At 36.1% G+C, this 13,168-nt stretch overlaps 1 protein-coding gene and 1 long non-coding RNA gene across 3 annotated transcripts in view; both read left to right on the top strand.

Annotated features, from left to right (window-relative positions):
• rdx (BTB/POZ and MATH domain-containing protein rdx) overlaps window positions 1–13,168 on the top strand; it is a 67,948-nt gene that overhangs the window by 33,558 nt on the left and 21,222 nt on the right. The window lies entirely within an intron of this gene.
• LOC137585475 (uncharacterized) lies at window positions 580–2,009 on the top strand. 2 transcript variants are annotated; one of them, XR_011033571.1, is made up of 4 exons: window positions 580–738; window positions 1,316–1,484; window positions 1,596–1,720; window positions 1,801–2,001. It is a non-coding gene; the product is annotated as an uncharacterized lncRNA (long non-coding RNA). The 2 variants fall into 2 exon arrangements; XR_011033572.1 differs by having other exon boundaries at window positions 599–788; window positions 1,801–2,009.

Below are 13,168 nucleotides of genomic sequence, written 5' to 3'. Positions count from 1 at the left end.
TAGTTTTTAAATATGAACGGATATATAAATATGGGCCCGATAGTGCTGGAAAAAATTTATATGTGTTTATTTATAAATATGGGCGGATATATATATGAGCGCAAAATACTGGCCGAAAAAATTATATATATAATTTATAAATATGGACGGATATATAAATATGGGCCCGATAGTGCTGGAAAAAATATATATGTATTTATTTATAAATATGGGCGGATATATATATGAGCGCAAAATACTGGCCGAAAAAAATTATATATATAATTTATAAATATGGACGGATATATATATGTGAGCGCAAAAAGTTGGCCGGAAAAATTATATAAATGATTTATAAATATGGACGGATATATAAATGTGGGCACGATAATGCTGGAAAAATATATATGTATTGTTTTATAAATATGGGCGGATATATAATTAGGCGAAAAAAAGAGAATCGGAAATAATGTGATTTAAATTTGGCGCGCTTGAGCCGCCTATCGATATCACGACTCGACTCACGTGTCACCACTACTCCGAAAACAGCTGTCGGCCGCTGTTTATATATTTGGTTTTTGATTTTGTTGTTTAATTATGTATGTGAATAAATTTTTTTTTTTTGTGGTTGTGCGGAAAAACCAAGAACAAGTGTTGTGCGGAAAAACAAGCGAGTGTTGTGCGCAAATAAAACAACCGATCAATGCATATGGACAGATGCTTTGATCTATGTGTGTACGTACATGCATAAGTACACAGGTGAGTATAGATATGTATGCACACGCGTTGTTCACAACAACAAAAAAAACGTAAGTAATTGTAATTTAATTGGATGTGGGGTTGTGTTAAATCAATGCGCGACACCGAAATGTATTATGCGTTGTGGATATGTACATATGTATGTGCAATGTATGACTATGTAAGCATATACATATGTATGTATGTACGTATGTAAGCAAGTGCACCGGTATCCAAAGACGCGCGTGAGGAAATTAATTTCGCACCTAATTCGAACGCGCAAGAAATCGCGGTGCATACGTGAAGTGCTATTTAAAAAAAAAAGAATATTTTTTTTTGCCTTTTGTGTCGTGGTAAATGTGCGAAGGGATTGTATGTATATGGATATGTATGTACATATGCGCGTACATCAACAGGTGACGATGTATGTATGTACGTAGATACGCGCGTGTGGAAATAAGTTTGGCATTAAAGATTATTATTCCAACACATAAGAAAACGCGGTGAACACTTTGATTTTTATTTTTCCCTATTTTTTATAACACTTTAATAATTTTTTTTTTTTTTTTTTAAACTTTTACGCGGATTTGGCAAACAGCTGTGGAAATTACATGTACATGTGAATGCATATGTAAAAAAGGTGGATTTGGACAAGTGCGAGGAAAAAAAAACATAAATGAAAATGGATAATCGTGGAATGTAAAATGAGAACGTTGGACAATCACGCTAAGGATTAGGAACTACCATGAAACCTTGGAACAGGTCAGGTATGTACATACAATATGTAAAAGTGTGTAGGTCGCTATGGAGAAGCGGGAAAACCTCACACTTTTAGTAGTATGTAAATGAAATGAATAATGAAATTTTGTACTTATCAGGAATTCCGCCGATGCAAGCTGGAGGAGCGGAAGGATATCCGGCTCGAAGGACCAATGTTCGTGGGGGGCGGAAGGATCCAAATGAAATACAAGGAGTTGGCGGGTGCCAATTTCTTCAGTTTGTGGTGAGCGAGTGGTGAATTAAAACGCACGAGAAACTTCGGTTAACTAAATGTAGGTTTTATTATTTATATAATATTCACAGGTAAACCGGCACACACGGAAATGGTTCGGGTTGAAAGTGATTAACAAATCGTAAAAAAATGCAAGAGAACGGGTGTTCGGGTGAAAGGCTCGATTCTTAGTGATGGCGGTGCCCATTGGAAAAAATCAAGTCACTCCTCCTGGTGTGACCGTAGACGCCGAGGATCAAAAAACCCTCCTCACTCCTCACCGCTCACTGCTCTTCGCCGCTCACTGCTGTTCACCCGGTGGCGTGAACAGTAGCCAATTGATTTGTGGAATGTTTCAATAGCAGCAAAACCCTCTAATAGAGTGGGCCGACAATTGTAGAATGTGAAGCACTTAGATCAATCCCCAATTGATTTATCAAATTGAATTGTAAAAGAGTGTAATCCATTACAGAGCACTTGCATTACAAATTTAGCTTTTCATAACAATTATGTTTCGAGTGTGGAGTTTAGATGTAAATCAGGTCACTTGTTTGACTCATTGGAATTGAAGTGTGTGAATGTGAGAGAAAAAGCCACATATTCATTATAAAAAGTGTGCGAAGAGCACTTTATAGAAAACTAAAAGGAAAATGGTCCAAAATATAGTAATTTGTGATATGATTGTTAAAATTAAGGTCTAGAGACTGTTATTAGATAAAGAGATTACTAGGACGGTTTCATTGTCAACTATTTCACGTTTTTAAAGTATTGACTCATCTCTATAAGCTACAAATCATCTTGTATTTATATAAATAAGTATTACTATAAACTCTCCCACTTATACAGTTAGTAAGTGACATTGCTGCTGCTTTTCTTTTTAAAATATATATATTGAACAGAAATTTTTGTATTGTATCCCCATCAACATCTTCTCGAAGTAGCAAAAGGCCTAAGTTTTTGTCTGTTGTGGCATTTATTATTACCCAAAATTTGTGTTTTGTTTTTTTTTTGTTGTGTTAGCGACTTTCACGCGACTATAAACGCTGGCAAAACGCATCTTTGCACAAATTTGCATTTGGCCAACACATACACACACACACACACACACACACACACACACTTGGACAAAATTGGAAAGCAGCAGCAGCGAAAACTAAAACGACAAAAGCAACAACAATAGCCTGACAACTGTCATAAACATAACTCGAGCTCAATTGAACACTATAGTTTGTTGTTGTTGTAGTTGGTTTAGCTCTCTTTGGTTGATATAGCTAAGGCATATCACCGCATAATTCACACAAACACACACACACACACCCACCCTCTCCTGCTGATGCCATTCACTTTGGCCAGCTTTTCCACTGCACAACTTTTTAATGATTTCTCCTTTAAACAAATTTTTGTTACTGGTTTTTTTGTTGTTGTTGTATTTTCTGTCTGTTGTCTGTTGCTCTTCCTCTGACTTTTTCTTTCATTTTTGGTTTCTCTCTCTCTCTTTCTCTTACTGACTCTCTTTTACTTCTATCTATAAGGTTTGCTTTCAATTTTTTATGTAATAGTTTATGAGCTGAAACAATACCCAGTCGGCTGTCTACCCAACCGACCAAAGAAAGCTTTGAAACCAAATTGTATCTCCAAGATACATATTTATGCACACGCACACAGACTCACTCACACACACACACATTCAGACAGAAAGAAATTTCCCTAGGTGAAAAGAATTTTTTATTTTGGAACTACAACAATGCTAACTACATTTTCCCTCCAGTATTGATTGCATTTTCCCCACATAGAAAAAGGTTGGCAAAGCAAACGTTAGGTCAAGCTTACCATGTGAATTTTTCTCATTGTGGCAAACATTTTCCTCTACATCCTTTTTGGCCAAAGGCAATATTGATTTTGTCATTGAGCTAAAAAAAGGGGAAACGAAATAAAGAAGATCATGCCAGTATCTCGTTAGCATTTGTTCCACTAATGGAAGCCTCTCTTCCCAATGTTGGCTACTATTTATGACCAAAGCACATCCAGGTGCTAGTAAAGTTCATGGCATCAAATCTATTGTTTGGTTTACTTACACTAGACAGTTCAATGTGTGTCCAGTCACCTTATATCGTAAAGTGCATCAAAGTTCAGTTTGATTTCTCCAGGTTGAAATTCAAAAGCGCAATTCGTTGGTTAGAAACTACTGAACATACTTTATGAAACTACAGAACAAGTAAAATGAAACTGAATTATAAATAAGTAATCAGTAAGTTGATAAAATGTGTCCCAAAACATTTCTTTGAACTAGTTTAAAGAGTTAAATACTCTGTAAAGAAATTTTAAAGATTTGAAAGTAAACATCTACAATAAGAAATCTTTACATCCTTTACTATTTACAAGTCACTAAAAATATATGTATCAAAAGCCTTTGCTAATTAATATGTTAAACATAAATTTCATTGTGCATACCCAAATTCCCATAGCCAATCAGCTTTTAGCCTAGTCCTAAATCATTGTTTCAATATTGCCTGTCAATATTTAGATACATATGTATATTATTTCGTCACAGTTTTTCTTTTCAATTTATGTATGTTATGTATGCTTTTCCCCTTGCTTCAATTGACTGACTGAATGACGGGCTGCTTCTGCTTCTGCTGCTGTTGCTGCTGAGCTGTTGCCAAGCAGAGCGAAAAACAATTTTCAAAGGCCATACAACGGCAGCGCAAAATTGTAGTTGTTGCCGTTGTTGTTGGCCGCAAAGTTGGCGTGAAATTTGTGTGAATAGCAACAACAACAATAATAGTACTTCACAGGCCGACAAGCTTTTCACTATGCCTATGATCAGGTCTGGGTCTGGGCTGGTGGGGCCGAGTTTCTGGCCGTGAAACTCTACGAACTCGTCACAGAGAGCAACATCAGCCCCAGTCTCAACATTGGGCATCGCCTTCAACTGGCCCGTCCGTCCTCCATTTGGCCATTATGCGTGCGTATTTATTGTCTCTACTTGTGAATTTATTTTTGGTGCTATTTGAAACGAGTTGGAGAATCTTATGATATTCCGAAATTGTTTCTGGTTTGGTTTTCATTTGTAGTTTGTAGCTGAATCGTTTACACCCTGTAGTTTAAAAAAGTTTCGATAATAATCTTAATAAGATTCTATACATTTCTTGTTATAAATGCCAGCAACTTCTAAGTCTTATTTTGCTTATTTGACATTAAATTGAGTGTAAGTCTATGATTTAAGCCCACAAACAGATATCCTCACGATTTTCAAGTCGATTCAAGCACACAACAAATTGAATTTCTATTCATTGGCTTAGAAATAAGATTTTGGTCCATAAGTGTTAATAAATTTAACAATTCTCCGAAGAAATACTATCTCAATAAAAGTTTGAATTCCATTGAGAGACCAAATACTTTAAAGGCTTAAATACTAACATTTAATATAGGGTATCTCATAAAGCCGTTTAAGCAAATGATGTTATTGATTCCCCTTGACGTCTTTTATTGACCATTTTAGTATAGAATTTAGAATATCTTACCCCATAATAATGTTTTATGCTCAAGCTAATCTTCTCTTGGGTGCGTGTGTCTAATTGTCGACGGCATAATAAAAAAGGTATAAAAAATCACATCATGAGATCACATGTGGAAGCCGTTACGCCCTAAAACTCGCACATGACAAAAGACAACATAGCCGTCAAGACGTAGGTAACCATGTTTGTGTTTGAGTAGACCCAATGACAAATACCCAGCACTGGATGGATGGCGGCTTCCCCACTCCAGCAACAGTTCATCTACTCCTCGATGGGCTTTCCCCCCACTCGTCGTATCTTTGGACTCTGTCAAATTTGACATGACGGCCATTGCCATTGATTTATGAAGGGATTAATATCGTTGCTTGACTGAAAGACTGACAGACTGACTGACTGACTGACTGACTGATGGACTGACTGACTGATTGTGTGTATGTATAGTAGGTCTTTTTTTTTTTTTTGTTCGATTTTACCTTTACCTTTTACACATTTGACTTCATGTAGATTTCTAAATGGATTTCAACTTTGGGCTAATTTCACTTTGGCATGTCGTGAATAGCGTCACAAAATGATTTCATATTTATTGTTGATTTGAAAATGTTTCGTTATTACTACGTTTCTCTCCATCTCTCTCTTTTCACTTTATGTTATCATCTTTTTTATGAGCTTAGGCCAAGAGACGAATTAAAATGATGAACACAGAAAAAAAAAAAAAATTGATGGATTTATATGGGGTATTTCATTAGAAAAAAAAACACATTTTGTTGAAAACATTTTATTTTATGTTTTCCTCATGAGAAATGTATCATTAAGTTTTATTCCAAATGAGAACCTTAGAAATCAGAGTTTTGATTTGTGTTAATGTGGATTTTTTCTAACATTTATCGATACAATTGATAGGAGTGTATTTCGATACCTATCGTTTGTTCCTCTGATGAAAACTAAACAGCAGAGGAGGTTACCTATATTCTAAAAGTATTCATGTAATAACTCTCTAGAACTCAACCAGGAGGTATCTAGAACACACCTCACTGGCGTCGTGATTTACTACGATTACTTGATCATACAATACCTCATCCAATACTGGCAATAAAGTGCATCTTAAGAAAATAAGAATATATATACACATTGAAAATATAAATTTAAACAGATTACTCATACGCCATGTTGGTCATTTGTATATAGTTTTCATAAATGGTTGTAAATAAATTAGCAAATTCAATCTATATAAACATAAACTCCTCGTATTGAGCTTAAGGTTGAATGTCCGGAATGAAGTCGCTTTAATATTTTCACATTTTCCACTTCACCAGTCTCTTTCGAAAAAAAAAAAACAATTCACTTGAATTTTTGTGCATTTTAGCTGCGATTGACAGCGAGTTTCCCCAATAAAAATTTGTACGATTTCTAATTTTCTATTGGAAAATTTTTTCTGCTTAAATGCGTAAACATTTGACAGCTATAAAATTAGTTAAGAAAGGTAAATAAATACCTTTCCCATTTATCAGTAGATCAGTGGCAAATATTCTCAGTGTCAATCATCGTTTGCTTGAAAATTTTATATAACTTTTGTTGAATTAAAAATAATTTACGATAACTGTTTTCTTTTGTTTCTTTTCAGGTATGTACTGTTGACCATAAAAGGCTTTCATTATAAATTGTAAGCAGCTGCCGGCTGTTTTTTAGTCAAGGATCCAGATGCAGGACTGTCCTTTTCACTCAGTCGGTCTTTATTTTTCTCTTTTTTCTGTTAAGGCGCGTGAGTAATTATAATTTATTTAAATTGATTACACATCGAGGTAAAGGGAAATCTTGAATCGATCAGTGGATTCCATCGATGTATCGACCTATTTTTGAAAGCGCTTGCAATTATTCATTTATAACGACACTAAAAAGGCGACCAACAGAGCGATAAGCAAACTGACACGACCAAGCGACAAGAAGGGGCTAAAAGACAACAAAAAATATATGTAGTAGGTATATAAACAAAAACAGAAAAGACTACAACAAAAACAGTAACTACATATGTAAAGCCAAACCAGTTAAGTTTCATGCAATGAATTTGCCGATTTTTTTTCGGCAATATTTTTTGGTTGGTCTGGCCTGCCGAAAATCATATGGCGCGCCGCCGACCAATGCGTGCCCCAAATACCTAGAGTTATTGGACTGGTTGGTGGACAGACGGCAAAGTGGGGGAAGAAGCGCGTCGCCAGGGGGGAGCGGGGGAAAGCGACAATATGTCATAAGCTGTGTCGAAAGAAGTCGCAGCTTGGGCCTGGTCAGTGATGGTTTGTTGTCCGTTTGTCCATCCAGCGATGTCGTCTATTGCCCAACTCGTTGTAACGGCTTTTGTTTGCATGAAAAGCGCGGGGGATGAGGCTGCTCTACTGGATGACCTGGTGCCGGCTGGCCCATCATCACCATCATCATCACCATGTGAAAAAAAATCTACAAGCCAAAGCCAAAAACCAAAAACAAATTAAACCAACGAGAAAATGAGGTCAAATTTTCACTCCAAAACTCAAATCATATTTGACAGACGACCGCATTTTGGTCGTTATTTTATTTTTTCTGTTGAATCTTTTTTGTTTTTGTTTTTTTTTTTCATTTGTAAACTCTCGCGCTTACAATTTTAATTGCGGATGCGCACACTTTCGTTTTCGTTTCATTCCAACGTTTTCATTATTGCCGGATCGTCACACTTTGGTCTTCACTTTAGTAACCAAATGACAATAAGCTTCCTATTTGAATAAAGATGATCCCCCGCTGATCTAAAAACGAATTTAGAGTTGGAAATGACATAGTTAGAGATCTGCTAATTTCCTTTTTCAAATGGAAAGTCTACAATGCTAATTAGAGAGCGAACTTCTGTTACCATTCGTTACTCTTAGAAAGAATTCCAATTACTTTGAAGATCTGTCTGTCAAATCTGTCTTTTCATTGGACAGAATTTACTTAATAGCTTCTTGAAGAAAAAACCTTTTTGGTCTTTATGGATTTTGATGACAAACACTTCTAATGATCTTCCTGAAGATATATGTGTCTAGTCCTAAGCTGATCTCTTAACGATTCATAAGCTTTATAGACTTTTCCATAGTCACTTCAATATTGGCCTGCTGTCAAAAGGATAATTTATTTGTCGTTTTTCAAATGCTTTTCAGGGTAAAATGCTTCGTCACAAATATGGTTTTTATGTGAAATCTTCCTTTCTGTTGATAATTTTTGAGGCTTTTATTCGAAAATTAACCACAGCTTACAGTTTCACTTGAGGGAAATCGCATCGGGCCTCTGTCAAACTACCTACCTACCTACCTGCCCCCTCCTACCACCTCTCTGACCTCTTCTTCTCTCTCGGTGTACCATTCGTGTGCTCTACTCTCCTATGACATAACCAATTTTTGCTGCCGCAAGCAGTTGCCAGTCGCTGCGCTGCGGCTGTGGAAAGTTAAACAAATTTTGTGTTTGTCGTTTCGAAAAATTTTGCAACTGTTTTCATTTCACTTGGAAAGTTTTTTTTCGGTTTTTTTGTTGTTGTTTCTTTTGTTTTTGGGGCGGCAAATTGAATTTCACATTAGTTGCTGCAGTTGCAATGACCAAAAAGAGATGAAAATACAACAACAAAAACAACAGAAATTGTGCAACCTTTTCGTCTCGTTTCGCATTTAGAAAGTATCAACTGAAAAATTGATGTAGGCGAGATGCTGCTGGGCCGCAACCTACCAGAAAGAAAGAAAAAAAAAACTTTCATTTAAATAATGCCCAAACTAGCATTAACAACCCAACCAAATTGAAATACATTCGAATTTGAGAAATGTATCTATCTATCTCTAGCCTAAATAACAGATAATAATAATCACTTAATTCCAACGCTAATTTGTGACTGACTCTCTTTGACTCACCTCTCATCTCGAATCAACCATTACCATTCACTTAATGACTTTCTCAACGACGAAAGGTGATCTGCTTTTTAGTTTGCTTCGATGTTTTTTCATCTTTTGCTCTGGCTTCATGAAAATTATGCAAAACAATGAGCACTTTTTGCTTACACCTCGCCCCCACTGCCCACCGCCTCCTGGCCACCATTGTTGCCGGTTGGTAGCTCTTTGACTTCTTTTTCGTCTTCAGTTTGCCTGGGCTTTCAAAGTCAAAAGTTGAATGCAAATCGCGTTGAACAATTTCATTTCATTTCAGTTTGAAAGTTGCTAGGGAAATTTATATACAGTCCAGGGCGGCGGCGACCAAATAGAAAACGCACAGAGAAAAAAAACTTCCCGTGGGGAGGCCCTTTTAAAAACAATGCTCTGAGCACGGAGGGGTTGGGAAAGGTTAAATCCAGAGACCAGTATAAATATATATATACTTATATATAGCTGGTGAAGGTGCATGACTCTTCGACACGAAGATTCGTGTTTTTTCTTTGTCTCATCTATTGTTATTACCATGATTTGTTGTAAATGCTATTTGAAAATGCATAAAAGAGAAAAATTATTTAACAAAGTTTTCACCTCTGAGCAGTTTTTAACAAAAAGCCAATCTTCTTTTTTAATATACAACATTTGTCAGACATAGAAGGAATCAGTTTTGGTATAAAATCGATTTACATTTCATACCTGATCTATACTCTGATCTTTGCATAACCAAGGATTAACACGTTCAAGTGGTGAATAGAAAGAGCAAGGATCTCGAACAACAAGAGTTTGGGAAAAAGTCTAAAACTTAAGGAGAAATAGGATCCTTAGAATCTTCTCAGAAACTTAGTTTTTTAAACTGGTACAAAATTAGTACAATTTTCCCACGCATATTACTTGAAAGTTTCAAGCTTGGTGGTGGTCATTAACACTCATCGCGGTGTGTTTGGTTTGCCATTTCAAATTGAATTTTCATTCGTTTTGCCAATCAATTTTGAATCGTCTCGGTGTCCCAATGTTGACCTGGCCGTCGAATGCCGGAACTATCCATGGCCTAAAAATGGAAACAAACCCAAGAGACCAAGAGAGAGAGAGAGAAATAACCAAATTCATGCACTTTTTACTTTTTTCGTCGTTTTTTTTTTTTTTCTTTGGGCGATTTCACTTGAATTCGTAACACCCAAAAGAGAGTTGAACGTTGAAAGATATAAATGAAAACAACAAAAAAAAATAACAACAGCAAAATGGAAAAAGCTTTAAATTTGTGTATTAAAACAAAACAAGACGAAAGCAAAAAATAAAAAAAAAAATACCAAACCACCCGCGCGATTTGTTTTTGGTGTACAACAAAATCTTACTCGCTATCACATACTGCCAAAAACCCAACCAAACCAAACCAAACCAACAAAAAAAAAACTCTTTTTTCTCCCCCTGTTGCTTGGCCGATTATCTACACCTTTCACCTTTCACGCCAACAACAACAACAATGACAATAATGTCGACGATGCTCTACCTTTGTTTTTCTTTTCTGTTTTTTTTTTTTTCATCGAATTTGCAGCCTTTCTAATTTCAATTGTCTATCTTCTCTTTCCCAGTGTGTGTGTGTGTGTGTGTGATGTGTGTATGTTGTGCAATCGAATTAATTATCGATGGAGGGAGAGGAGAGCTCCTGTGGAGTACCTAACATACCGTACCCTACCCCACCCTGTTTATAAAGTGACATTTATTGCAATCGCCCACCAAAAAGATATTACATAAACACATATTATACACTCAGATGAATTTCCACACCAACAATAACAAAAATAACCAAAAATTTACAACAAACACTGAAAGAAATTACCTAAAAGGGATGAGAACGATAGAAAAAGTAATTGAAATAAATTTAGCTTAATTTATAAAAATATTAAGGATAAAATTTTATAGAAATAATATCCTTCAGAAAATATGCTTCAATCTATATAAATATACCTGTTTGCTTGAATTTTTAATTCATTTTTGAAAATAAGATTAAAAATATTTGAATCTAGCTATTTTCAAAAACATATTTCATAATTGGGCAGGTTTGGTCCTGCCAAAAAGTAAATTAAAGTTCTGTGTTTATAGAAACTTTTCCAAAAAAAAAAATTTAAAAAGTTTTTTTCCAGTGCATTGCTGCAACTGCAACACACTAACTAGCCAGACAAGCCCCACATACACACACACAAACACACACACAGACACTCATTGAATTCTCCCCCGAAAAAAATAAATAAATACCACAAAAATTAGTTTCACCTCTTTTTCATGCCGAGTTGGTAAATACTTGAAGCCAGAAAGAGAAACCAAATATCGAAAAACTATGTGTGAGGGACAGAGAAAGACAGAGGAGGGGGAATAGGAGATGCAAAAGGCGCCCACAGTTAAAGTTGCATACGACGTTGCTGCAGCTACAGCAGCTGAGGCAGTTGCAGTTAAAGTTGAAGTAGTTTTTGTTTTTAGTATATATTTTTGGCAATACCCAAAAAAAATGAAAGAGACGACGAGAAACAAAATATATATATAAGAAAAGAAAACGGCAAATGACAAAACGTGGCTGAGACGTCGACGTTGTCTGCTGCGGCTGCTTTGCTCATGGCTTATTACATAACAAGCGCGACGCGTTTTTTTTTTTGTTTGCTGTGCAAGAAAAAAGGGGGCACGACTGCGCCGCCATCGTCATCGGCTCTGTCGGCGTCTCAGCCAAAACGTAACAAAGCCAATGGCTAAAAAAAAACTTGGCTTACACACACACACACAGAAACACTAGTTAGTTAGCCGAGCGAACACCTTGCCTCCGATTGAGAGAGACTTTGAAACGAAGTTTCAATGCTTTCAGCTATCTCTTCTCCTGCTTGGCTTTCTTTTTCGAAGAGATGTTTTTTTTTTATATTTTGCGCCTTTTGGGCCGTCCTAATTTTGCTTAATTACATACACCCAAAAACAACAACAGCATCGAGTTCGCATATTGTGCGTAACAACGGCGCCGATGTCTGGGATTGCAGCTCCCCTAAACCCCTTTCCCCTTTAATGGTCCACCCTTTTATACGATCTTTTATTTTAATGTTCATCTGTCTGGAGGCTTCCCTCTAAAATCCATTTGATTGATTACAAAGCCGGCATTGAGATACCCTGTACTAAAAACATTAGGCTGTAAGGACCTTAGTGAAACTCCTAAGATTACTGGGAACCTCTTAGAACTCATTCGTTTCAATAGCCTTCATCAATCATAAGTTGGATCTCTGACTTAACTTTATACCAAATTAGATGCCAAGATCTAGGCCAATAACTTAAATGTCTAAAAAGGATCTTTCGCATTCGGTGCTTCTAAAACATATACCCTTTCATTTAGCTTATGCTTAATAGGTAATAAAATACATTTTTTCTCATTTATTTTTATTTTATGTAATTCGCTTTTTCAAATTTTTTTAATTTTTCGTTTTTGTTTCCCCCCTCTGATCCACTGGTTTTTATTTGGTTGGCCTGCTAAATGTTTGTCCGCAACAGTTTTCACTCTTTCGTTTCGAAAATTTACGTTTATTTACAAATTTGTCTTCATTTTAGGGCGCTGCGTGCATATAACGTTTTTTTTTTTCTTTTTTTTTTTTTTTTTTTTTTTGGGGCCAACTCTCTTTCCGTTGTCACGGCAGAGCTCTTTCAACTGGGCCTTGACGACGACAACGGACGGGATGGGTTGTTTTCTTCTTCTTGTGCTTTTCTTGGCCATTGTTTGCTTAAATTTCAGTTTTCCTTGAATTTTTCATATATTTTTTTTTGATTAGCAGCTCATTTTGAAAGTGTGTAGATGATGTTGATCGTTTTGGTAGATGTTAGTTGGATGAGAAAACGGCCGGGAAGCGAACAGAAAACATGTACATGTAACTAAAGTGACAGGTCGGGCCAACTATCTTAGTGACAGGAAATGTATGGAGGCTAAATGAAGTGTTAATTTAGGAAGCTTGCATGCTTGGCTGAATTCTTTTCAAGTATTTAGCTTTGTGTTTGGCCTAAATTTA

Source organism: Drosophila tropicalis, unplaced genomic scaffold, assembly GCF_018151085.1.
Source record: "Drosophila tropicalis isolate 14030-0801.00 unplaced genomic scaffold, ASM1815108v1 contig_878, whole genome shotgun sequence".
Classification (NCBI taxonomy): domain Eukaryota; kingdom Metazoa; phylum Arthropoda; class Insecta; order Diptera; family Drosophilidae; genus Drosophila; species Drosophila tropicalis.
The sequence above is the reverse complement of the archived record's forward strand: the minus strand, read 5'-3'. Positions and strand labels throughout refer to the sequence as shown.